Source organism: Giraffa tippelskirchi, chromosome 2 (assembly GCF_054371585.1).
Source record: "Giraffa tippelskirchi isolate mGirTip1 chromosome 2, T2T-mGirTip1v1.2.pri, whole genome shotgun sequence".
Lineage (NCBI taxonomy): Eukaryota > Metazoa > Chordata > Mammalia > Artiodactyla > Giraffidae > Giraffa > Giraffa tippelskirchi.
Window position 1 is genome coordinate 54,557,819 of NC_137276.1, and position 23,800 is coordinate 54,581,618.

General features: G+C 37.8%; 1 long non-coding RNA gene across 1 annotated transcript in view; it reads left to right on the forward strand.

Moving 5' to 3' along the window:
• Nucleotides 1-23,800, forward strand: part of LOC145535150 (uncharacterized) — a 472,362-nt gene that overhangs the window by 10,071 nt on the left and 438,491 nt on the right. Inside the window, exon 5 of the long non-coding RNA XR_014075314.1 lies at nt 11,717-11,840. This is a non-coding gene — a long non-coding RNA (uncharacterized LOC145535150). The remainder of the gene's footprint in view (nt 1-11,716; nt 11,841-23,800) is intronic.

Here is a 23,800-nt window from a genome sequence, read left to right on the forward strand (position 1 = left end):
AAGTGTGGTGGGACTGTAGAAATAGGGAAGAGGAAAGTACAAAATAAGAAAAGTCAGTATAGAGCTAAATACTAATAAATGACCATTTTTAAACTTTTACTCTGTGCTAAGCACTTTACAAGGAGGCCAGGTATGCTGCAGTCCATGGGGTTGCAAAGAGTCAGAGATGACTAGGCGACTGAACAACAACAAGAAGAAAGCACTTTCCATGGACTGTCTCATCTAATCCCTACCAAAGAAGTTTCACAACTACTACAACCTATAGTAGAAACTATTTTTTTATGCATGAAGAAACTGAGACTAAGAGAAATGAAATAGCTAATTTATGAAATAAGGACAAATAAGTAGGGAGGCTCAGACTTTAACCTAGTAGGCTTCAGAGTTGGCTCATTTAAATGCTATACTACACTGGCAGGCATGGAGGTCGTGATGGTCATATTTTGGTCCAAAAGTGAACAGAATCTGAGTAAAGGTTTTATGCATGCCCATTGTTTCATCAAATTTCCATTTTTTAAAAGATCACTTTAACTACAGTTTGGAGTATAGACTGGTTGAAATGGGGCTTGATAAGCAATATAGAGTGGGGCATGGTTTACATGGCTGTTATGAAATGAACTGTGTTCCCTCCAAATTCATGTTAAAACCCTAACCCCTGTTACCTCTGAACGTAATTATATATTTGGGGATAGGGCCTTTAAAGAGGTGACTAAGTTAAAATGAGACCATTAGAGTGGGTTCCAAGTTAATCTGACTGATATCCTTACTAGAAGAGGAAAGTTGGACACAAAGTGAGACACTGGGGATGTGTCTGCACAGAGGGAAGACCATGTGAGGACACGGTGAGAAGGCAGCCATCTGTAAGCCAAGGAGAGCAACCTCAGGAGAAACCAAACGAAACTATCTTCATCTTGGACTTCTAACCTCCAGAGCTATGGGCAAATTTCTGTTGCTTAAGCCACTCAGTCTGTGGTAATTTGTTATGGCAGCCCAAGCAAACTAGTAATATTAATAGATATAATGTGTATAAAAATAATACCACAAAAGGTAGCAAAACGAATGGAGCCATTTGAAGTAGCATTTCTTTGTATCACTTGAATTGAGCTTGTATAAATCTGAAGCTGAGTTTGAAAAAATGCATATGGTAAATCCTAGAGCAACCACTAAACTAGATATCAAAAACTATAGTGTAAATACAATTAATTAAATAAAACCACTATATTAGAAAATATTCACTTAATGAAAAATTATGCAGTAAAGAAAGAACTGAAGAACCTAAATCACTTGATCTTTTATGTAGAAAATCCCAAGGAAGCCACTGAAAATTTTATAAAATTAAAAAATGAGTTCAGCAAGGTTGCAGGATATAAGATTAATACACAAAATCAGTTATTAAGAAGGCAATTATATTCAGAATATTATCAAAATGAATAAAATACTTAGGAGTAAATTTAACAAGGAACGTGTAAAACTTATACTCTGAGCACTACAAAGCACTGTTTTAAAATTTAAAAAGGCTTAAAAAGTGAAAAACATTTGTGTTCATGGATGGGAAGACCTATTATTGTTAGTATGGCAATATTCCCCCAACCAGTTTATGATTCAACACAATCTCTACCAGAATCTCAGGTGACTTTGTAGAAATTTAAAAGCTGAGTTTAAAATTCTTGTATTTAATAGATTTGCAAGGGACCAAGTATAGCCAAAACCATCTCAAAAAAGAAGAACAAAGTGGGAGAACTTTCAAACTTTCAAAACTTTCTACAAAGCAACAATAATCAAGATAATTTAGAACTGGCATGAAGACAGATATAAAGAGCAAAAGAATAAAGAAGATCAGAGGAATAGAGTTGAAAATCTAGAAATAAACTCATAAATCTATGGTAGTCTGATCTTAAACAAGGGTGCCAAGGCTATTAATGAGAAAAGGCTATTGATGTTATATTTTCAGCAGACAGAACAGGGACAACTGGATAACTACATAAAAAAGAATGAAGTTGGACTTTACCTCACATGGTATTATACAAATCAACTCAAAACAGATTAAAAACCAAGTATGAGAGCTTAAACTATAGAACTATTAGAAGAAAATACAAGGATAAATGTTCATGCTCTCAAATTTGGCAAATATTCTTAGATACAACATCAAAACCATGAGCATCAAAAATAGTTAAGTTGCACTTAATCAATATTAAAAATTTTGTGTTTCAAATGACATTATTAAAGAAGTGAAAATGAAGCCTCAGGATGGGAGAAATTACTTTTAATCATGTGCTAATAATGGATTTGTATCTAGAGTAAATAAAGGACTAATAGCAAGTTTTACAGCTCACTAACAGAAAGACAAATAACCCAACTGAAAATTTTCAAACACCTGGAAAGGAAGGTATTTCTCCAAGGAAGACATAAAAGTGGCTAATAAGTACATCAAGAAATGTTCATTATCATTAGTCATCAGGGAAATGCAAATCACAATCACAATGCGATACCACTTTACAACTGTAGAAGGATTTCTGAGTCAGACTTCTTAACACCTAAGACCTGGTCCTGCCAGTTACAACCCCTGGAACCTTGAATAACTTGCCTCAGTTTGTTCTTTTGAAAGACAGTGAAACAATGTCCTTTTTATAGTATTGTTGTGAAGATTAAATGAAATGATGGTACCTGTCACTTGGTATGAGAGGCTATATGTATAAATAGAGAATATTTTCCCTGATAGTTCAGTTGGCAAAGAATCCACCTGCAATGCAGGAGACCCCGGTTCAATTCTTGGATCAGGAAGATCCCCTGGAGAAGGGATAGGCTACCCACTCCAGGATTCTTGGGCTTCCCTTGTGGCTCAGCTGGTAAAGAATCTACCCGCAATGCGGGAGACCTGGATTTGATCCCTGGGTTGGGAAGATCCCCTGGAGAAGGGAAAGGCTACCCACTCCAGTATTCTGGCCTGGAGAATTCCATGGACTATATAGTCTGTGGAGTTGCAAAGAATCGGACATGACTGAGCGACTTTCACTTTCATATGACAGTTAGGGCATGACAGGACAAATGGAAAAAAATGTCAAACAATAGAGCCTTGACTCACAACCTCTTCAATAACCATTCTAGGGTGTCACACCATAGCTTCAGCAGTCGATCCACAAGGGTCAGACCTTGCTCAGTAAATACCATCTTTCCTACTTTTTGCCTCTGCTTCCAACTCAGGAGCAGCCAGGGAAAGCCAAATACGCTTCCCAAATCAAACACAGAAGATGCACCCACTTTGTTAGCCACCTGCAGCTTCTACACCAACAACTTCCAGTGAACTTCCTTTTGTCCCACTTTTCTATGCCTGCTTTTTTTTAAGAATCTTTATTTATTTATTTGGCTGTTCTGAGTCTTAGTTGCAGCATGTGGGATCTTCAATCTTCATTGTGGCATGCATGATCTTCAGTTGCGGCATGCAAACTCTTAACTGTGGCATGTGGCATCTAATTCTCTGACCAAGGATCCCTCCTGTAGCCTGCTGCATTGAGAGCACAGGGCCTAGCCACCAGACCATCAGGGAAGCCCCTCCTCTGCCAGCTTTTGAGTCTTTACTGAAAACAAGTGGTGGTAGCTGACTCCTATGCTTTAACGAGATATGAATAAATAACCTTTACTTTTTTTCTTTTGGGTGATCTTTGTTTACTTTCACAAGTAGTTATATAATAAATATTATTTTATTCCCCTGTGTTCCCTTTTCTCCTCTGCCAATGAACATTTAAATGTTCTTTTTAGATCTTCCTTTTTACTTAGGAATCAGTCACAAATACTTCTGAAGGTTGAAGGAAACCTCTCTTTTCATCTTAAAGATACAGTTCTGATTTTCCAGACCAGATGTTTCCCAGGACACTGTTAGCTAAAGAGTCCCCCCCAAATGTTAGTATTCATGGTTGGTAGGATTGGAGAGACAGGGATTGAGATTGGAAAGGGTGGTCCTTGCCTGAATAGAGACCAAGTTGCATGTGCGTTTTGTAAACTAGGCTTACTTTTATCATTCTTCTTCTTCTTTTTTTTTTTTTTTTTGCTTGTCACTGACCAGCATTGGTTTCCAGGTAGAGAAGCTGTGTTCACTTTATTTTTCAAAATATATTAAAAAAAAAAAAAACTTTCCATAAAACAATCATAAAAAGTCTACATTAAGGCTGCTGTGAATCTTTTGTTCAGGGGTCTTTCTTCCCTTCCAACTGCAAAAATAACAACTTGGGGGAAAGCTGTCAGGCAGAACTGAGCTTCTTGGCTTCAACCTGCTGTGTGGCCTGGGTGTTATTTACAGAGGGATTTTGCAGATATTAAAAACACTGGCAAGATTTCTTTGGAGTCCATTGGGCAGAGGAGATATGCGTGCATCATCCCTTCCAGGGATGAGCAGGGGCTGGGAAGAGGGATGACTATTCACGGGGGCCCGAATTATCTTGAAAGCAGCTTGCTGGAGTCCTGCGATTAGGTTAATAAGATAGACACCATATGCTGGCTTGGGCACACTAATTCCCCAGTCTCTTGAGGGTTGTAAGAGGATGATGGCACTGACCACTCCTATGGAGACGGCTCCCAAAGCCAGGTACTGCTTGTCTGCATTTCTCTGTGTTTCTGGAGGAGACTATGTTTACCTAGGCTGCCTGACCCCAAAGATCCCTGTAATTTTGGAAGCAAATGATTCATCTGACATGTTTAGCAGCATGAAGATTTTGTGAATCAATTGTGTATCTATTACAAGGCAAATAGACAGTGAGAACCTTCCCTTTCAGGATAAGTGGCAAACACTAAAGGCTGGTTTCTATGCTGGATGAAAATAGAATCAAGCCTCTTGAAATAAAACAAAGAAGGGACAACAGGCAAAGCTGGTTTGTGGTTTGTGCTTGGTCACTCAGTCGTGTCCAACTCTTTGCAACCCCAAGGACTGTAGCCTACCAGGTTCCTCTGTCCATGAAGATTCTCCAGGCAAGAATACTTGAGTGGGTTGCCATGCCCTCCTCCAGGGGATCTTCCCAACCCAGGGATTGAACCCAGTTTCCTACATTGCAGGCAGATTCTTTACCGTCTGAGCCACCAGGGAAGCCCCAAGCTGGTTTGGGATGGGCAAATTGTCTACTCATTTGATGCCCCTTTCTGCCCCTGTCCAGAGTGCTGTCTCTGATCACAAAGATTGTTCCTTCCCTTGGGAGGTCAGCTTAAAGTACTGGCTCTTCAAGGGGCATATTAGCTTCTCTGATGGAAGAGAATGTCAGATACAAGTGGAATCTTATAATACAAAACTAGTTTTTCTCATCCCTTTCTGTGTAGTGGTCTGTTTCTAAGGGAGGAATACCTTCCCTACCATCTTTGCTTTGTTTTTGGTCTGAGTGATCATAGCAAAGGCTGCAGAGTGCTGTTATAGTCTGAGTGATTGTGTCTTCAATTAATACATGGAGCTCCGTTCCGCACTGTGATGGTATTTGGAAGTTGGACTTTTGGGAGTTAATTAGACTTAAATTAGGTTGTGACAGGGAGGCTCCCATGGTAGGATTAGTGTCCTTAAAAGAGGAAGAGAGACCAGAGCACTCTCTGTCTCTCTCCCTTTGCCCTGTGAGAACAAAGAGGAAGCAATCATATGCAAACCAGAAAGAAAGTTCTCACCAGGAACAGAATCTGCTGGCACCTTGATCTTCGACTTCCAGCTTCTAGAGCTCTGAGAGATAAACGTCTGTTGTTTAAGCATCCTGAGCTGACTAATCCACATGATAACTCCTAAAGCTGCTTATTGTAATCTGTTTAAAGATCATATGCGTTTATTGCATGTTTACTCTATACCAGCCATGGTGCTAGTTGGGTGCTTAGGAGAATAAAAATAACTAAAATTTTCTGGTGGCAGAGGCAGACCCATTACCTAGATCAATTACTCCATGCATTGAAGATTCTAACAGAGAGATACGAGGTTGTATCAGGATCACAGGGAACACAGTGTTATATTGTTTATGATTTATTTGTCTATAGAGAAGGTAATGCATGTGAATGTAAATAGATTTACAAAAATAAATATTTTTCTTGAATGATCTATCAAGGTCCTCTGTAATTCTTTGATATGTACTGAAACACTGCTAGGTTAAAGAAACATGTCTTCAAAGGAAAATAAAAACCCATGATGTGGGTAAGAAAAGAATCATGGACCAAGGAGGAAAGTTTTCTGCATCCTTCACAACTTTATTGAGGAGTCATTTATTGAGGGCCTGCTCTCTTACACAATTATTTAAGCACAGTCTAGACAAGAAGACAAATAAAGTAGGCTGTATATTATGGCAACACAATCCCCTTTCAACTTCATTTACCTCATCTGAAATAGAAGCTAAATATCAACAATTGCAGGATGATTTTGAAGAGTAAGGATAATGTTTGTAAAGTGAACAAGCAGTTCAGTTTCTGATAAATAATAGGCATTTAAGGAACAATAGTTTTTATCATTATCATTAATGACAAAATTTTGGCCCCACAGTAGTGGGGCTGCATCAGGACCAGTCATGGCCTGGAAGGGGTGGGGCGAGTATCTGTTTTTGAGAGACAGGGAGGGTGTCATTAAAGTGTTGAAGAATGAGTTCTGTCCCAACAAGGAAAGGGCAGCGTCAGTTTCGAGATCTAGTCATCGTTTGTGCAAAGATACAGAATTTTAAAAATGGAGACTTCAAGTAGTTTGAAAAACTAACACGAGGGATGAGAATAGTAGAAGATAAGCCTATAAAATAGATAAGGATTGGATCAGGTAGGAAGAAGGTGAAGGAAGCTGGTAATGCTTGTGTATTCCCACTCACTATGGCATATTAATATACTATTTAATTTTAAATATTTAATTTTACAACAAGCCTGTAAGATATTGTTATAAAAGTTTACATATTACTCTAGGTGATTGGGAGTCTGTGAGAGCCTTTAAACAGGAGAATGGCATCAATTTTACAGTCACCAAGAAAGCCAGCTTCCCCGGAGATTCTCAGAGAAATGAAACCACGGAGTTACCTTGCAGGTTATAAACAACATGTTGAGAGACACATGGTTGGAAGCAGGCATGTCTGTCAGCAGAAAGGCTTGGCTTGCCTGGCTCCAGCTGGGGAAGGCTCTCTTGGGGAGACCTGTCATCCAGGGGCTGCTGGCTTGTTTCACATCCTCTCCTTGTTCTGCCCATGTCCCTTCCCCTGCCAGACACAGGCCTCACAGGATGACTGCGGCAAGCCCATAATTGTGGGGCGAGAAGTTAGTTTGAGCTAAATCACTGCTGCGGAGCAGAAGCAACGTCAACTCAGATTGTTTTCATTAACAGCTGTTCCTGAATAGTGGACTCAGAGCTTTCAAAACAGTTTTTAAGTGCAATCTGGAGTAAAGAGCCAGAGGCAAAAAGAGTAGTGACCAACCTTTTGTCCACAAAAGCGTGGACAAAGCCCTGAATTTCAGAATGGAGACTGAAGTTACTAAAGGGAAGAGTAGCTGGGTTCTGAAAAATGTGGCAGCTGGAATTTCTTGATGGGATTGGCTAGCTGATGCCAAGAAGAAATGATCTTTGAATTACTTTTCTATGCCCGCCTGCAACTATTTGTCTGTGGCTGGAAGCTGTGTCTGCTTTCGTAGATAAAGAATTGGTTCCCTGTGAAGAATGTGGAGCCGTGAAAAAAAGATGAAAATGAATCATAAAAGGCTTTAGAATTGATCCATCGCTAAATAGTTCATTTGGTTTCCTCCCTTCCTTTATGTTTGAGGAAATTGAGACTCAGAAAAGTAAATTGATTTGTTTCAGATCAGATAAATTGATTTACTCATTGTGACCACCAAAATTATGGGAGAAAGATGAGTCCATGAATCTTAAATCTAGCCTAATTTGTGTAGTTAACATCATCCTTCCTAATCCCCATGGTTATCAGCTATACTCCAGGCTACTACTACTAGGGAGAGGAAGTTAGGTGGGAGGTATGGAAAGATTCCTGGTCTCAGGGGCCCAGGTCTTTAAAAAATGCTAGCCCAGCAGCTCTTCTGCCTTACTCTGTTCTGCATACTGGACTGAGGTATTCTTCTGCCATAATATACATATGACTAAGTAACACACAATTGGCTTCTTATGTATGGTAGTCGCTCAGTTGTGTCCTCAGTTGTGTGTGTGTTTGTGACCCCATGGACTGTAGTGAACCAGGCTGCACTGTTCATGGACTTCTCCAGGCAAGAATACTGGAGTGGGTAGCCGTTCCTTTCTCCAGGGGATCTTCCTGACCCAGGGATTGAACACTGGTCTCCTGCATTGCAGGCAGATTCTTAACCGTCTGAGCCACCAAGGCTTCTTGTGAGGAGCCTGCAAATTTTCTTGGATATTTTCATATCTAAATCCATAACTTTGGTAAATGAGACTATCACAGTGGGAGACTCTATGACAGGATGAATCCTAGTCTGTTTTTCAAAGCATATTTAAGTTTTCTTTCTATTTTTTATTGAAGTATAGTTGCTTTATAATGTTGTGCTAGTTTCTGCTATACAGCAAAGTGAATCAGTTTTATACACACACACACACTCTTTTTTAGATTTCTTTCCCATTTAGGTCACAAGAGATCACTGAGTAGAGTTCCCCGTGCTATACCATAGGTTCTCATTAGTTTTTTTATTTTATACAAGGTAGTATATTTGGAAAAAATGTCTTCCCTTTATTTTTGTAAACCATCTCTTGCTGATATTTCTTATCTGCCCAGAAAACTATAAGATGATTTTTCCTTTATAACAAAACATGTATAGTGTTCTCAGAGGCTTACAATTTTACTCTTCAATGACAAAAAATATCCTGGACGTGTACAGCATGATGGAGGTTCAGTGGTTTGTCCAATTAGAGTTTAAGGTGAAACTCCATCTGACTTATTTTATAATTAGTAAGAGATTCATGAAGATGAAAGTTAAAAACCTCCCAAGTTCAAATGAGTATATCAATATTGGAAATAGAGACGGCAGTTTTTTTTCTATTATTTATTGAATACCTTCTATTCTATCCCTGGTGGCTCAGACGGTAAAGAATCTGCCTGCAATGAGAGAGACCTGGGTTTGACCCCTAGCTTAGGAAGATCCCCTGGAGAAGGAAAAAGCTACCCACTCCAGTATTCTGGCCTGAAAATTCCATGGACTGTGTAGTCCATGGGTTTGCAAACAACTGATAGACTTTCACTTTCACAGGGCCATAAATTCATCATTGGTAAAATACATTAGTGATACAAATGTTTTACCAGCTTCAATTTCTCACTGATATCTCCACTTCACTTTATTCAAAATACACCATATTTTAATTTACTAAAGGTGTTTTGCTAAAATGAGTGAAACAAATTTAAAAGATTATTAAAAAAAACTATATAAATTACCATTATTATTTTTTGCTAAAATAATATTTTGAGGAAAGTTTAATTTTACATTGAAAGTTATAATTTTAATTACTACTGAACAAGCTCATTTATATGTAGTGGATGAAAGTAGCTAGAAGAAAATAATACAAGTAGCTAGAAGAAAATAATACAAATAATACTATATATATATATTTTTTTTCTTCTTTTCCTTTTAAAAAATTATTTCCAATCATGTTTTTCTTGAGCATCTTTCCAAGTTTAAAGTGGCATTTCACAAGTCCCATTTATCATTACTTGGATCAGTTTTCTGTTTAAATCATAGTCTTCAATTCTCATATTGGCTTCTAATATTCAAAAATCATGGGCAAGGTCACTTTAACTTTAGTGCTCACTGTCCACTTAGATTCTGGCACCTTTTCCCGTAGTTCTGAAGATTATATGAATAAGTATTCCACTTCATTCTGGTTTGCTATGTCAGTAGGTATTGTTTTTATGTGTTTTGGAATTAATTCCATTTGAATCTACTTTGCACCGACAGTTCAGTTCTAGGAATAAGCCAAAGAAGCAAATGCTGTTTATAAGTCTCTTTGTATTGTATAGGATATGAAGGTCTAAATAACTCAAAATGAATTGCTCTTAAATTTTCTTATCTATATTTTCCACACAACAGCACATGACCTTACACTCTTCTCTTGTACTATGATGTGAAATCCTGATTTGTGGAGCCAAATATCTGTAAGAAGAGTTGTTTAAAAAAACAGACAGGAAGATTATTCTTATTCTGACTTGCTCAGATGATAGCACTTATGTAGTAGGTCTTCCCCTGGTCAGTGTAACCCCTGTGTCACTGAATATACATTAAGGTAGGAAATTGTGTCTGCCTACTTTCTTTGGAAGCTATCTAAGATATTATCTTTCTAAGGGAAAAGCATATGGTGTGTGGTTCAAAAGGTTCGTCTCAATCAATTCTCAAAAAATATCTAGCAAACAATGATGATAACCAATGTTTACTGAGCACCTAATGAATACCAAGGGCTAGCCTAGGTTCTGGGCACATACTAGTGAAATAAAACAATTATGACACTAACGTCTGTAGCATATAAAAGAGTATAAATGAATTGCAGATTCTGGTATTTTATCTTGTATTATTTTGGGCTTACAATGTAGTTGTTTATGTTTATATTATATTTTAGCATATTTTCATGGAAATTTTAATGAGAAATTTAAAAGACACATATTGACACAATTGGTCTATTGCCACTTTTATCCAAAATTTCATTTTCTCCTTAAATCTTGTTAAAAAGATTTTATTCCATGAAGTTTTCCTCCCATACTGCAAATGACAAAAATGAATGTAGTTCTCTTGGTTCTTCCCCTTCTTTCTGCTCCTAAACACAATTTCATAATGCCTTCTTACTTGAGCATTTTTATTGTCACTTAGGCTAAGAACATAGTAATAGGAAACACGCAGAAGTGATAAAAATTTTAACTTTTTTATAGTCTCCAAAAGAGTATGGTTCTATACTCCCATTTTGAGATATAATTGAAACCTCTTTGAATTCTTGCACTTAGGTTTTATTTTTGAGCATGAAAGTTACTTATCTTTCTTTCAATACCTGACCTCCACCAAGCTGTAAGATGTATTTAGGTCCCATTTAAACAAAATGTATTAGCCAGTGGAGCTGCCATAACAAAATAGCATAGATTTGGTGGCTTAAACAATAGGAATTTATTTCTGGAAGTTGGGCAGTCCAAGATGAACGTGCCAGCTAATCTGGTTCTCAGTAAGTGCTCTACTCCTGGCTTGTAGATAACTGACTTCTTACTGTGTCTTCACATGACTGAGGGAGAAGGAGGGATGGAAGCAGAGACGGAGGGAGAGAGTGAGAGCAGCCATGAGAGCGTGCACCTGGTGTCTCTTCCTCTTCTTAAAAAGGCGCTAATCCCATCATGAGGCCCCATCCTTATGACCTCATCTAAATTTATCTCCCAAAGACTACATTTCCACTATACCATTACGTTGGAGGTTAAGACTTTAACATATGAATTTGAAGGGGGACACAATCAATCCATAACCCAAGTAATAATTATCTTTGAGACTATGTGAAGACAACAGAACATTTGATTGTTTAAACTTTGATTTTTACCAAAATATGTATAAAAGTTTAAAAACATTAAAATGGATACATATATTTTGAAGTTTTAATTTGTTGTTGATCAGCCTAAATATTTTTTATCAAATTTAAAAAGAAATTTTCTTTGTAAACTTGATGTCAATATACCTGGCATTATAATTGTTCAAGAAAACTTTTTCTTTTGTGACATCTGCTTCTATCTCACTAAATAATTTTCTCTATATTCCTGCTGATTAGATTGTGTTTGAAGATGAGCAAGATGGAACTTGATAAAGCATCCGGAATGGAAAATTCTCACAGTAGGACCTGCTAACTTGATTGCCTCATCACCATGGCAATGCTCATCGGTCAGTATAGCCAGGTAATGAGATAGCTTCGTTCAATTAGGATTTAAAATATTCTTCTACCACTGCATGTGAAATTTGCAAAAGCATTTGTCAAAAATTAGGTCATGCTCTCCTATGACTCATAAGATATTCTGTGCTCAGTAGCGTGCACACACAAAGGTAAGTGAGCAAATCCATCTCCAGCCTCCTCCATTTATTTTGTCCTTGAACAAAGCATAATGCTTAAATGTGTCTCTGAAAAAATAGCATGTTTGTTAAATTCAAGAACATAGTGTGCTGATTAAATGTGATTTGAGAAGTAGTTATATACATTTACACATAGCCCATTCGGTCTTCAGTTATTGTGAGCACAAAGCTGGTTCAGAGAAGACATGAGTCACGTGGGGTTGGAGATACTGATATCAAAGTGAGGCTGCATACTTCTGTGAATAAAGGTGCAGCCCACATGGTGACAAATGTCTATGAGAAATGAGCTTATGTTGATAGTTCAGTTTGTACTCTCGTTTTCCATCTATTCCAAATGCAAGCCTTTCTCTTGGCCCTTATTCTTTCTCTACTCTCCCAGCAGAGCAGTTCACCTCCCACCTAATTAAAAATAAAGGCCATCTGGCATGCACTCTTACCCCTCCACCTACAAACATCTGTATCTATTTTACTTCATTAAAGTTCATTTCCGTGTCAACCTTTTATCTTCTCTCCTGGATTTTCAATTTCTCTCCATCTCTGGCTCTTTTTCTTAGCTAAGATATAAATGCAAGTTTCTCATGTCTTAATGCCATGAAAAGAACTTAATGTATGTCCTTCCCTTGTAATTTTTTTTGGCTCTTACCTTCAGAACCACGACTTTTAAAAGAGTTGTTTATTTTCTCACTTCCCTTTGTCTCTTACAGTCCACTAAAGTCTGTCTATTGCTTCCATCATTGCACTGAAACTGCTTTTAGTGAAATCAGCAACAACATATAATGAAGTATTTTTTATGCATCAGATATCAGATAGCAGTTTGATGACACAGTATTGAATAAGTCCTTGTCCTCAAGGCATTCACATATCATAGTTCTGATATACCTTTCAACACTGAACACTTCATCTGTGCAATTTCCAGTTTCTGTCCTCTGTGTAAGCTGCCTCACAGAGTGCCTTTGTTAATCACCCCCTCCATACCATCCTCCTCTCTAGACGTGTCCTCAACCAGTCCTTCTCCTTTCACTCCTTTGCCAACCCTCAGGCTCCTCTGATGCTGTGGTTTATAATATCTTTAGGCCAGGGGTCTCCATCTTTCTGGATTTTGTTAGATCCTTAATCCTACCTCTATGCTAACTCTCCAGAGATACATTCCTTAAATTTCATCTAAATTGAACTAGAATTCCTCCATTCAATAATGCTTTGCTTATATAATTATTATTTCACTACTGTATACTACCTTTTAACTTATATGGACTGTCCCCTGTTTATTTTTTAACAAAATTTTTTATTTTGAGATAATTATAGATTTCTCTGCTGTTGTAAGAAATAATATGCACAATTTCCGTGCACGCTTTACCCAGTTATGCCCAAAAGTAAAGTCCACTAAACTCTAATACAACATCACAACCAGAATATTGATATTAATACAGCCAAGGTACAGACTATTTCCTTCACCACAAGGATGCCTTATGCTGCATGCTTAACAACAACATCCACATTTTACCCCCAACCTCTCCTTAACCCCTGGTAACCACTGACCTCTTCTCTGTTTATAATATTATCACTTCAAAAATGATACATGAACAGAATCATAATGTATGTAGTTTAGGAGGATTTTTTTTTTCCATTGAGAATAACTCTGTGGATATTCATCCAGATTGTTGTGGTTGTGTGCCAATATTACCTTCTTTTTCTTTTTTCCTTGGTAGTATCTATGTGTGGATACATGACTGTTTATTTGACCATTCATCCATTGAAGGACATCAGAGTTGTTTCCATCTGGGGACTCTTATAAATATGTAAAGCTGCTCTAAATATTAATGTAGAGGGTTTTCTTTTTGTGTGGACATAAGTTTCTGTTAATCTGGGATAAATGTTTAGGAGTGCAGTTGCTAGGTCTTATGTTAGTTGTGGTAAAGAATTTGCCTGCAGTGTGGGATACATGGATTCGATCCCTGGGTTGGGAAGATCCCCTAGAGAAGAGAATGACAACCAACTCCAGTACTCTTGCCTGCAGAATTCCATGGACAGAGGAGCCTGGTGAGCTCCAGTCCATGGGGTGGCAGAGTTGGACATGACTGAGCAATTAACACACACACACACATACACACACACACGTTAGTTGTATGTTTACTTTTTAATAAACTACCAAACTGTTTTTCACAATGGCTGTACCATTCTCACCAGCAGTGTATGAGTGATCCTGTTTTTTCCATATTGTTGGTTCACAAACTGGTCACCATACACAGAGGGCAAGGAGGGATGAAAGAGAGAGGCAGACCATTCCAGATTGGGAGGTGGCAGGTTTAACAGGTAAGGGAACTTACTTATAAGGTTCCTCTTATGTGGCCGGAAGATAAGGTGATCTCTGCCTGCCAGAATTGGGTATATGTATATGTATATATCTATATTCTTTTTTAATTCTTTTCCATTATAGGTTATTACAAGATACTGAATACAGTCCCCTATGCTAAAGTGATTTATTCATGCATATATATGTATATGGGGCTTCCTTAATGGCTCAGAGGGTAAAGAATTCTTCTGCAATGTAGGAGACCCTGGTTCACTCTCTGAGTTGGGAAAATCCCCTGGAGAAGGGAACCCACTCTAGTATTCTTGCCTGGAGAATTCCATGGACAGAGGAGCCTCACAGGCTATAGCCATGAGATCACAAAGAGTAGATATATGCATATATATATGCATATATCTAGGTTCTTTTAAAAATTCTTTTCCATTATAGGTTGTTATAAGATATTGAATAAGGTCCTTGTGCTATACAATTAATCCTTGTTGTTTATTTTATATATGGTAGTGTGCATCTGTTAATCCCATACTTCCAATTTATCCCTTCCACCACTTTACCCTTGGTAACCATAAGCTTATTTTCCATGTTTGTGAGTCTTTTTCTGTTTTATGAGTAAGTTCATTTGTACTTTTTTTAGATCCACATATAAGTGATATCATATAGTGTTTGTTTTCCTCTGTCTTACTTCATTTAATATGATAATCTCTTTATTTTCATTCAGCTCAATGTACTTGTTTTTCCCTTGAAACTTCTTCTTTGAGCCATTGATTATAGATATATATGTTGCTTAGTTTCCAAATGTTTGCAGATTTTCCTGTTTTTTTTTTTGTTGTTTGTATTTAATTTCTAGTTTGACTCTATTGTAATCAGAGACCACACTTTCTATGATTTCAGTTCTTTTAAATTTGTCAAGGTTTATTTTATGACTCAGGATGTAGTCTGTCTTGGTATGTGTCTAATAAGAAATTGAGAATAATGTGTATTTGAGTTTTCTGCTGTTGTTGGGTGGAGTGTTGTACAATGGAAATGAGATTGTAATGGTTCTTGGGGTTGTTGAGTTCTTCTGTATCTGTACTAATTTTTAACTAGTTGTTCTATAACTGTTGAGAAAGGGGAATTTTTCAACTTTACTTATGGATTTTTTATTTACCTTTTAAATTTTATTTATTTATCCTTCTAAAATTTCCATTTGTTACTTCTTTGTATATTCTGTTTTTGCTAAGGTTTTTTATTTCTTTCCTGAGACTGTCTTTATTTTAAAAAATTGTGCATTCATAATTTCTCACTGAAACTTTTTTTATGATGGTTGCTTTAAAATATTTGTCAGGTAACTCTAAAATCTATATTTCACTGTTAGCATCTATTAATTGTTTTTTTTTCATTCAATTTGATATATTCCTTGTTATTGGTTTGATTAATGATCTTATATTGAAAGTTGGAAATTTGATTTATTACATTATGGGGCTCTGGATCTGATTTAAACTTTCTCTTTTAGCTGCCTGCTTATAAATGGCTTTATTGAAAATGGAGGAAGTGAAAGTGAAAGTCACTCAGTGGTGTCCAACTCTTTGCAACCCCATGAAATAGTCCATGGATTCTCCAGGCCAGAATACTGGAATGGGTAGCCATTCCCTTCTCCAGGGGATCTTCCTAACCCAGGGATTGAACCCAGTTTTCCTGCAATGCAGGTGGATTCTTTATCAGCTGAACCACTAGGGAAGCCCAACAATACTGGAGTGGGTAGCCTATCCTTTCTCCAGTGGATCTTCCTGACCCAGGAATTGAATTGGGGTCTCCTGCATCATAGGTGGATTCTTTACCAGTTGAGCTACCAGGGAAGATCTGAAAATAGAGGGGCCCCATTTTATTTCTGTTAGGTGGGGATAGAGGTACAGGTTCCCCGTTTGTCCTCTGTCAACACCTAAGCAGGTCTTGGAGAAGACTCTTGAAAGTCCCTTGGACTGCAAGGAGATCCAACCAGTCCATCCTAAAGGAAATCAGTCCTGAATATTCATTGGAAGAACTGATGCTGAAGCTGAAACTCCAATACTTTGGCCACCTGATGCGAAGAACTGACTCATTTGAAAAGACCCTGATGCTGGGAAAGATTGAAGGCAGGAGGCAAAGGGGATGACAGAGTATGAGATGGTTGGATGGCATCACCAACTCAATGGACGTGAGTTTGAGTAAACTCCGGGAGGTGGCAATGGACAGGGAGGCCTGGCATGCTGCAGTCCATGGGGTTGCAAAGAGTCGGACATGACTGAGTGACTGAACTGAACTGAGCAGGTGCCAATACCTGCTATGTGGGGAGTAGAAAGAGGGGTGTCCACTAGTTCTCCAGTAATACTTCCTTGGCTGCAGTTCTTTGTTACTGGTCCCAATGTGGCCTCCTTCTGAGTTGAGTCTGAAGGCTATGTGGTTAGTCACTTAGTCTTACAGCTGGAAAGTGATGAAAATCCTTGCTCTCCATTTGGCTTCCTATGACACCATGCCAACAGAAAAATTAAAGGGTGGCTCATGACTGTTGGTGGTGGTAGAAGTCCAAGCTCCCCTCATGGTCTTCACTGACATCTCATTAGGGACTGGGGGCTTGTTACCACTCATCAGGGATGAAGGTATTCTCATCTTTGTCTGGCATTACTCTGGTGAAGAAACAGAGGTAGTAGACCTCATTACACTCTTCAGAGGACAGAAGTTTAGGTTTCTCCCTTGATCTTTGCTGGCCTGAATGGGGTAGGACCACAGTTGTTTCTGTGGTATTTGGCTGGAGTAAAACAGTTATTGCGTCCAAGCTTTCTATCTTGTCTAGATCCTTTGGTAGAGAGAGGAGGCTGTTTGGGGCCTGGACCTGTTGGCATTTTCTGATTTCTGGCTTCTTCAGGCTCTAAATATGGGATCTATATGACAAAAAGAAAACTCAGAGTTACTCATCTCCATATTGCTCCTCAGGTTCTGAGACCCGTTAGTCAATCTGCCTTCTTCTGTAATTTTTCAAAATTGTTAAGTTTGTTTCAGTCATTTTTAGTAGAGGGAATAGGGAAAAATATGTTTATTCCATCTTCCCAGAAGTCCAACTTCCATGTTTGTTTTTAATTAATAAGTCAGTGCAAAGGATTCTGACTTAATCTTTTATCCTCCACTTCTTCTTCTTATTTTTTTTTTTTTTAGAACCCATTGTCCCAGAGGTCACAGACTTTGCCAGTAATAAAATAAACTCAGTTTAGTAACAGATGTTGGCCCTGGTTTTTCCTCAGAGTTTGTTAATTTCAAGCAAGAACAGATGATTTTGGAGATCTTTGTGTATGAGTTCTGAAAGTTAAGCACAGCTCAGAATTGTGTGCTCCTGAGGCTAAACTGAGCTGGATTGGATTTCATTATGGGAAAGTGATATAGGCTACTTGCTTTTACATTTGATATTTTCAATAGGAGCCCATCACAGACTACAAAGAATGCAAATGCAGAAATGTGTTCTCAGTGAAGGGCCTGTATCTTTTCCTTCTCTGAATGTGCATGTGCCATGTACGACTTTTGTCACAGTGGCTGCTTATTAACTGGTAGTTTAAAAATCTTTTATTAGATGAAATTTCCCTGTTTAATTAGGTTGTTAGATATTATTTTGTAACCAAAACCTGTGCTTTACAGTATGCTATTCTAATCCATATGAATGGATTTCTCATTTTTGTTTTACCATAGATTTTTTTCCTTCAGTGTTTGTTTTTAGCTGATGTTTAATTTAACCTTGGGATTCTTACTGAATACTTTAATGAAAATTTTAGGTATATTTTATTCATATATACATTTTTTTATGAATTGACACTTTATTTTTTTTATTTTTTATTTATTTTTTTAAAATAAATTTATTTATTTTAGTTGGGGGCTAATCACTTTACAATATTGTAGTAGTTTTTGCCATACATTGACATGATTCAGCCATGGGTTTACATGTGTTCCCCATCCTGAACCCCCCCCCACCACCTCCCTCCCCATCCCATCCCTCTGGGTCATCCCATTGCCCCAGCCCTGAACATTTGTCTCATGCATCGAACATGGAATGGTGTTCTGTTTCACATATGATAATATACATGTTTCAATGCTATTGTCCCAGAACGTCCCACCCTCACCTTCTCCCTCAGAGTCCATAAGACTGTTCTATGCATCTGTGTCTCTTATTCTGTCTCGCATATAGGGTTATCGTTACCATCTTTCAAATTCCATATATATGCATTAGTATACTGTACTGGTGTTTTTCTTTCTGGCTTACTTCACTCTGTATAATGGGCTCCAGTTTCATCTATCTCGATAGAACTGATTCAAATGTATTCTTCTTAATGGCTGAGTAATATTCCATTGTGTATATGTACCACAGCTTCCTTATCCATTCATCTGCTGATGGACATCTAGGTTGCTTCCATGTCCTGGCTATTGTAAACAGTGCTGCGATGAACATTGGGGTACATGTGTCTCTTTCAATTCTAGTTTCCTCGGTGTGTATGCCCAGTAGTGGGATTGCTGGGTCATATGGCAGTTCTATTCCCAGCTTTTTAGAATTGACACTTTAATAAAGAAGAATATGAGAATAGTATTAAAAACAAATGACCATCTGTCACTCAAAAATAAATATGAGGATCACTAGCTGTTGATTTAAAGCTATCTGTATGAAACAGTAAAAATAGTTTAATGACACCCACACTGCACCACCAGTGAACATTGAATTAATTGTTAGCAACATGCTAATCTGCTGATGTTCCTTAGCCTGATTCTTTCTTTGCCACTGTTACTGAGTCCAAGCTTGTCTTTACTGATGGCTATGTGGCAGGCCAGTAAGTTGAGAGATGAGTTTTTGGGGCAAGGAATCACGACTTTGTTCAGAAAGCCAGCCGACTGAGAAGATGGTTGACTAGTGTCCCAAAGAACCACCTTACCTGAGTTAGAATTCAGGGGAGGGGATGTGGCTGATTGTTGCAAACTTCTTCCTTCCAGAATCCTTTGTTTTAGCTGCCTGTGTAGGTCTGTTCACAATGTTTCTATAAGCCTCCAAAAAAACATATGTTATTCTCTGTCCTGTAATGTTTTATCTTTATATGAATGGGAAAGTGTTATATTTGTAAAGGTCAGAGCCTTGCTGCTGCTGCTGCTGCTGCTAAGTCGCTTCAGTCGCGTCCGACTCTGTGCGACCTCATAGACAGCAGCCCACCAGGCTCCCCTGTGCCTGGGTTTCTCCAGGCAAGAATACTGGAGTGGGTTGCCATTTCCTTCTCCAATGCATGAAAGTGAAAAGTGAAAGTGAAGTTGCTCAGTCGTGTCCGACTCCTAGCGACCCCATGGACTGCAGCCTACCAGGCTCCTCTGTCCATGGGATTTTCCAGGCAAGAGTACTGGAGTGGGTTGCTGTTGCCTTCTCCACAGAGGCTTGAGAATGGGCTGTACTGTACATTTCAGGCTATAGGCAATATTCTTTCACAAAATGCAGAGCCAGCAATACTAAACACAAACAGAGCGCAAGGATTAGAGCTAAAGGAATACATCCAATGTGGAGTCAGGCTTGTTCTTCTCTGTTATCAGGAATCTCTTGTTTGTCTGTCTAGATCCCAAAGAGAGGTCATTACTTTCGAACCTTAAGATGATCCACACAAAAATGCATAGGGCTTGTTTTCTTAAGGATAGTTCATTATCTGGAGTACATCTGAAACATCATAATTATGATGCTCATTAATTAGTTTTTTTGTATGTGTCAAATGAATTAGATACTAGTTACAGGAATTGTAGTAAGAACAAAAATTAACAGGACCTAAAAAAATCCATCATAGAAAAATAACTGATGGCATTTTCATTTTTAGGTCTTTTTTATGTACATCTTTTGTTTTATTCAGATCATCATAATAGTATAGAAATAATTTTAAATATTTTCTTAATATCCCATCAAATTCATAGTGCTGCTACATGATCTTCATATATATTTTGATTATGAAAAATTTTGGCTGTTAGGAAAATTAGTTATAATATAATCACAAATATGACAAGATGTAGAATTAACTTAAGATTTTGAAATAATATTTGTTCCAGATACATGTTAACCATTGAAGATAAAATAAAAACTACTCCTTATTAAACTCTAGGTTTTGGAAATATAATGTGGAAGCACATAGAAAAGTGCATAAAACATTAAATATAAGATTTAAGAAATAAGTAGTAAACCAGGCATTTATTTAACAGAGTCTTTTGAAGATCAGATGTTTTAATTTCAATGAAATATGATGTATCAATATATTTATTTTATGTCATGTTATTTGTGACCTACAAAATCTTTATCTACTTTAAAGTAGCAAAACTTTTCCTCCTATATCTTATTTTGGAAGTTTCAGAGATATAGCTTTTACATTTTGACCTTGAAACTATCCTAAAGGATTAAATTTTGTGTATACCATGAGGTAAGGGTCATTTTTTCCCATGCATATATCCAATTGTTGCTGCACTATTTGTTGAAAACATGGCCTTATCACAGAGAAAAAGCACTAGAAACTCAGGATAAATACATTCCATTGATCAATCGTCACCCTTAAAGTCCACCAGCACTCTTTTCCTGGCTCAACTCTTTGCTTAAAAACTCTCTCACCTTTTGTTTCAGTATGATTTAATCTCTTTCTCTGCTGTAGTCATGAATAAAATCTTCCTTGCCTGTTTAACTTTGTCCAGTGCAATATTTACTTTGTACCTAATCAGTTTTAACAGCTAAGAGCTAGAATCACATGTCCCCAGTTCATACTTCTTTATCATCATTAGTCAATGGCTTTTTCAGAGCTAGAAGTCTGATATTTTCATTTTTTATTACAAAATCCTTTAATGAATAGTTAGTGCCTTCAAGATAAAATAGAAACTCCCTGGTATGGTAAATAAGATATTTCAGCACACACACACACACACACACACACACACACACACACCTTTTAAAACTGAAGGCTACTTTCTAGTATAATGTTGTACTTTTTCCCCCATATACAACCTAACATTTACAAGTTACTTGTAGATAACAAGAATACACTATTAGGGGACTTCCCTGGTAGTCCAGTGGCTAAGACTCTGTGCTCCCTTGCAGGGTTCCTGGGTATGATCCCTAGGCAGGAAACTAGATCACACATGCCACAACTAAGACCCAGTGCAGCCAAATAAATAAATAAATGTTTGGCTTTTTTTTTTTTTTAAAGAACACACTGTTGATTTGTTTCACTGCTTCTGTTTGAGTCCATGAATTTATGGAAATGCTAAGTAACATTGGCTTATACGCAATGAATTAGATGAGGAAAAACAAGAGATGGGGCTTAAACAAAGAAAGATCCAAGATAGAAATAAAAGTTGTTAGGTTACAACTTTAGTAAAAGAGATTTTCTTTATCACCTAATCCATGACTGGCATCTGTAGCCCTATAACCAGAATTTCCCCTTCTTGTGGCTGAAAAGAATTATAGTTTGCAGTGTCAATCTGCCCTCCCCAATTTCAACTGAGACAACTTTTTGAGAGATGATATATAACTTTTTAAATTATCCGAGTTTTAGATATCACTTTAAGTTAAAAAGGACAAGATTCACTTTTTATGTTTGGAACACTTAAGCAAACTGAAAGTGAAAGTCGCTCAGTTGTGTCTGACTCTGCAACCCCACGAAGGTGGATTCTTTATTAGCTGAGCCACAAGGGAAGCCCAATGATACTGGAGTGGGACACTAATTCAAAACTAAATTTGGAAGTAAAAAAAGAATTAGTAAAAACCTTACAGATGAAACCATGAATCTTTTGGGATGTTTGGTTATTATTTTCTTTTTCTAAGCATGATAGAAAACATAGGAATAAAAAGGTATTATCTTTGAGTATATAATAATTGTGACGGCATATGAAAATTTAGGGCATCCCTGGTGGCTCAGCTGGTAAATAATCCGCTGCAATGCGGGAGACCTGGGTTTGATCCCTGGGTTAGGAAGATCCCCTGGAGAAGGGAAAGGCTACCTACTCTAGTATTCTGGCCTGTAGAATTCCATGGACTGTATAGTCCATGGGTTCGCAAAGAGGTGGATACGCCTGAGCATCTTTCATGCACATAAAAATTAAAAGTTAACACTTTGGGGATGTTTGGTTATTATTTTTTTTTTCTAAGCATGATGGAAAACAGAAATAAAAAGATATTTCCTTTGAATATGTATAATTGTGAAAATACAAAAAAATTAAAAATGTTATACATATTATACATATACATATTTTAAGAATATATATATATATATTAAATCTTTTGTTTGCACCAGGGATGTGTCTGAGTTTAACTACTTTGTGATGTTAAGCATGTCTACACTGAAGGCATTTGTGTACTCTGGTCAGTGTAGCTTCTCTTTTAAAAAATATTTATTTGTTTGTTATTTGGCTGCATTGGGTTTTAGTTGCAACATGCAGGTTCTTCATTGCATCATTCAGGATCTTTCATCCAGCATAGACTCTCTAGCTGTGGTAAGCTGGCTCAGTAGTTGTGGTGTGCAGGCTTAGAGAGTCTATGGCATGTGGGATCTTAGTTCCCCAACCATGGGTTGAACGCTTGTCTCCTGCATTGCAAGGCAGATTCTGAACCACTGTATCACTAGGGAGGTCCCAGTGTAGCTTCTTATTGCCTGAATACTTAAGTGAGTGAGTGAAGTCGCTCAGTCATGTCCAGCTCTTTGAGATCCCATGGACTGTAACCCATTAGGCTCCTCCGTCCATGGGATTCTCCAGGCAAGAATACTGGAGTGGCTTGCCATTTCCTTCTCCAGGGGATCTTCCCGACCCAGGGATGGAACCCTGGTCTCCCGCATTGCAAGCAGACTCTTTTGCCGTCTGAGCCACCAGGGAAGATCTGAATGCTTAAATTGCTACCCAAATAATTTTTCAATGAAGTCTGTGTTCTTATGGGGTAGAAGTTTGAATCTTGTCTGTGGTTAGGACTATCTACAGGAGAAAAGATTAGAAGAAAAGACACTGGAGTCCTTGAAAGATTATTGTGAAAAAGAAACCTGGAAATAGTATAGACTGATCACCAGGGATGGCAGGTAGCATGGAGCCATTGTTCCAGGTATAGATCCTGTATCAGTTTCCTTTTTGTTGTTGTTCAGTTGCTCAGTCATGTCCGACTCTTTGCCACCCCATGGACTGCAGCATGCCAGGTTTCCCTGTCCTTCACTGTTTCCTGGAGTTTGCTCAAACTCATGTCCATTGAGTCAATGATGCCATCCGTCCTCTATCTGCCCCCTCTCCTTCTGCCCTCAATCTTTCCCAGCATCAGGGTCTTTTCCAGTGAGTCAGCTCTTCGCATCAGGTGGCTAAAATATTGGAGCTTCAGCTTCAGCATCAGTCCTTCCAATGAATATTCAGGGTTGATTTCCTTTAGGATATAGGGAAGGAAATGGCAAACCACTTCAGCATTCTTGCCTTGAGAACCCCATGAAGAGTATGAAAAGACAAAACAATGAA